A 4,185-nucleotide genomic window follows, 5' to 3' on the forward strand; every position below is an offset into this window, starting at 1 on the left:
TCCGGCCTTCCCGGGTCCGTACGGAGTTCCTATGGACCCGGGAAGGCATCAGAAATGTTGGTTTCCAGCGTGAAATGCGCATGCACTGGAAACCGGCATTTCCAATCTGTCAAGTTTCTGGCTTGACAGATCGTAGCCAGATCGGGAGCGAGGACATTTGTAAGTGTAAATTTCCGATATTTACGCTTACAAATATCCTCAAAAATCTTGTGCCTGAAAAAGCAAGCGCATAGCCTACTTTTACAGGCGCAAGTGTTTTAAAAAACACAAAAACATCTAAAAATAAAGTTTTAAAACATATATCATTAAAAACCCTCCCCATAACGGTAAGTTTATTTTAAAAAACTTTATAAAAAATAGGGAAATTATTTTTTTTAAAGACATTAATAACTTTAATTTAAATGAATGTAGTGTATTTTTTATTTTTTATTACTGTTTTGGGTCTATCACAATCATAGCAATAGGAGTTTAGGACCCTGCGGAACTCCTATTACTATGATACCTTACCTGATTTGCTACCCAGAGCCATGTGACGCCAGCTCCAGCACTGTGGACGTCCCCACGTGCAGGCACTGCGACTGACAGTCAGGGCAGGCCCACAGGTTCGGAAGTGCAGACATGGGTGGCAGCTTAAGGTAAGTGCAAATTTTTTCTCTGAAATGCCCGCGGGAAGACCAAATCGGAATTTCAGGGCCAATATTTTTTTTCGTGATCGCCGGAACATCGCCCATTTTAAAACCTGCTAGTTTCCATTTTTTTCATTTGGACGTTAGCCGTAGCGATGTGAAATGGGCGTTAGCGATCTATTCCATCGTGCAAGGCTGGCGTCCATAGCAACAGGCTTTTCCCACGATTCGGGAGGTCAGGGGTCATCTGCACATGCGCAGAAGGGAGAGAGGAGAGAGAGAGCGAGAGAGAGAAAGAGAGGAATTGTAGTGAGAAGCTGATGTGGATTATTTGTTTGGAATATTGCATTAGAGGCTGTATTATAAAATGGAAATAATTAACGAAGTAATGAGCGATGTAGAGGTGGAGGAAGTGGCTAAAGTGGGTAAGGTGGAAGAGGAGATGAGCGGACGAAGGCGTGCCAAGAGCTTTTCCGAGGAGGCCAATGCTGCCCTAGTCGTGGAGGTGAAAAATTGTTGGGTCCAATTGACTCAGGGTGGTCGTGGGACACCCCCTCCTCCCCATGTGTACTAAAGAATCTGGGCCGAGATTGCCGAAGTGATCTCTTCCATGACGCATGAGGAGCATGAGCCTAACCAGTGCTGCAAGTGCTGGAACAACCTTGTTGTATCCGGACGAGTGTTTTAAATTTATTAAATACATTGTAATTATGCAATGATTAATTCAAATGTAGATCTGCTGGATTGTAGTTAGGCTGATAATCTTGGTGTCATGCATTTAATCCTGAACTCGATCTTATTAAAGTTATTCTCATCATCATAGGCCGTCCCTCGGAATCGAGGAAGACTTGCTTCCACTCCTGAAGTGAGTTCTTTGGTGGCTGAACAGTCCAATACGAGAGCCACAGACTGTCACAGGTGGGACAGAAAGTCGTTGAAGGAAGGGGTGGGTGGGACTGGTTTGCCTCACACTCTTTCCGCTGTCTGCGCTTGATTTCTGCATGCTCTCGGCGTTGAGACTCGAGGTGCTCAGCGCCCTCTCGGATGTACTTCCTCCACTTAGGGCAGTCTTGGGCCAGGGACTCCCAGGTGTCAGTGGGGATGTCGCACTTTATCAGGGAGGCTTTGAGGTATAACCATGCATTCAGTTGCATATGAAGCGTATTACCATATAACGTTAACGATGAATAGCATGGGCGATGACTTAATGGGGATTGTCTGTGTATTGTGCTGTGCGTGTTGTATAATAATAATAATAATCTGATATCTGCCATAATCTGATATCTATAATATTTGTAATAGTACCTAGGCAATGATCTTATGCCATGCTCTTGTCACCTTTGCAGAAGAAACTTTCCAAGAATAGGGCGGAACAGAGGCGTACTGGGGGAGGACTGGCAGATATCACACCATTGACGGACCTTGAAGACATGGCGTTGGCCTTAGTGAGGGTCCACAATTGGTCAGCCACCCCGGTAGTGCTGTTCTTGTGCCACATGAGTAATGTATAAACCATTGGTGATTTAAAGTAATTTAATGCCATTTCAGTACAACATTTGATTGAAGTAATGTTATGTAATTAATGCTGGGTTAATGATGGGATCATGAAATATCATTGTAATGCAATGCAGATTCTGTACTATTATGATGTTAATTATATGCGACGTCTGTCATTGATATTTATATTTATAGCAGTAGTGTTGCACCTCGTACAAATGATTGCATCGCATAAGCATTCTCACGCGATCCTGGCATCCCCTCCTCTTCTACTAACTCATTTATGTTTTCGAGGTCACCAGGCTTCACAGACCCCCCAGGTTCCCCAGGCTCGTCAGGTTCTGCAGGTTCCCCAGGTTGTCTCTGGAGGCGAGGAGGCAAGAGCCTCTCCTGTCCTTTTACAGATACTCCTATCCACCGAGGACAGTGAGGAGGTGGAGGAGGAGCCTGCAGAGGGGTCGTTTTGTATTCCTGCGGCCATGTCCTCATCCACCGAGGAAGCAGCGGGGCCAAGCTCCTTGCAGCGGGGCACCCCGAGTGGTTCCATGCCTGCGCCGACCCCGCGGAGGTTGGTTCGGCGAGGTCGCACTGCTCAAAGACCGGCAGATGTTAGCATGGACATGGTTGAACTGTCCAGGACGAGCATTGACGTAGGTCAAGAGCTCCTCCAGGCAATGGGCAGGTTAACTGGCCACTTTGCCGCTCTGACCGCGATAGTCTCGGTGGATGAGGGCGGTGATGGAGAGAATAGCCGAGTCCACGGATGCCAGACGGCAGCCAGTGGTCCCGGAATACCCATACTGCCACGTGAGTCAGGAGAAAGCTCTTGCTTCTGACTCGGAGGACGTTCCTTTGGATACATCTTCTACATCTCCAGCTCCATCTTTGAATCTTCCGTCAGCTCCCACAAAGCAGCAGCACTCAAGGTGCCCTGCTACAAGGCGGCTTGGAGTATGTACAAGGGGAAGAGGTGGGGTTCAGATTTGGGGGTGGGGGTAAAGGAAAAGAGAGGCGTGGCCGCAAGTAGAGAGGGTGGGGATTATTATTATTGTTGTTAATAATAAATTTGTTGACTGTTAAGTGGATGTTTGTTATATTTATAATTGTTTTTGAAAGTTTGTTGTTTTTATTGTTATTGTTATTATTTCTTTTTACATAAACATTTTTCACTGTTGGGTGGAGGTTGGGGGTACATGGGTGTTTTCTGTTAAAATTTGTTATTGTTATTTATAAAATTTTCACTGTTTGGGGTGGGGTTGGGGGGTACATGGGTGTTTGTTGTAAAACAAACTTGTTTAAAAGATTTCTATGCATTAACATTTTTTTATTTAACTTAACATTGTTGTGCAGTGTCTTCCAATAGCAGAAACGTTAAGCATATACAAAGGGCTCAATTTTGCCCAAAGCATTCTTTTTGGCATACTTGAAGAGTTACGCCCGATTTTTTGGGGGCCTAAGAACGCCAAAAAAAAAAGATTCTAAGTTTCCCCATTGGATTTGTTCAATTTGGCGTGACCTAACCCGACATTTAGTTTTGGGGGTGGAGCCTTGATCTGCGCCAAAAAGATTGGACTGCCATGTCTCGCTCTTTCTCTCTCTCTCTTTCTCTGTGAACCGGGGACCGAGAATGGGATCGGACAGCCTTCCTGTGTGTGTGAATCAGGGACCAAGAATGGGACCGGACAGCCTTCGGGCGCGGTTGAAGGTAAATTGCTGCTATGTGTTTTTCAATTCTTTCAGTGTATCCAGGCAGCTGCTGCGCCGATTTCCTTACCTGCGCTGATTTCCTTAACTCTAGGGAAGGTTTTTCAGCAGAGGCCACATACGCTGGCCTAATCAGAACTGGAGTAACTCTCAACTGGCCAAACTTCCCTAATTGGCGTAGGTGGCTGGTTACACCCCCTTTGGCTGAAAAAATACTGACCTAAAAAAATCATAACTAACTGACTTACACTGGTGCCAATTGATTGGGGAAACTGTGATTTTTCAACTTAGGCCAAAAAGAGCAGCCTGCTCCAAAAAAACGACGCAAATCACTGGGGAAAATTGAGCCAAAGTTTGC

General features: G+C 45.5%; 1 long non-coding RNA gene across 1 annotated transcript; it reads left to right on the forward strand.

The window, feature by feature from the left end:
- The first annotated feature begins 548 nt into the window (after positions 1 to 548).
- Positions 549 to 3,092, forward strand: LOC139251912 (uncharacterized). Its single transcript, XR_011591437.1, has 3 exons — positions 549 to 635; positions 1,450 to 1,544; positions 1,973 to 3,092. It is a non-coding gene; the product is annotated as an uncharacterized lncRNA (long non-coding RNA).
- The last annotated feature ends 1,093 nt before the right edge of the window (positions 3,093 to 4,185 follow it).

The sequence above is a fragment of the Pristiophorus japonicus genome, chromosome 1 (genome assembly GCF_044704955.1).
Source record: "Pristiophorus japonicus isolate sPriJap1 chromosome 1, sPriJap1.hap1, whole genome shotgun sequence".
NCBI classification, from domain to species: Eukaryota; Metazoa; Chordata; class Chondrichthyes; family Pristiophoridae; genus Pristiophorus; species Pristiophorus japonicus.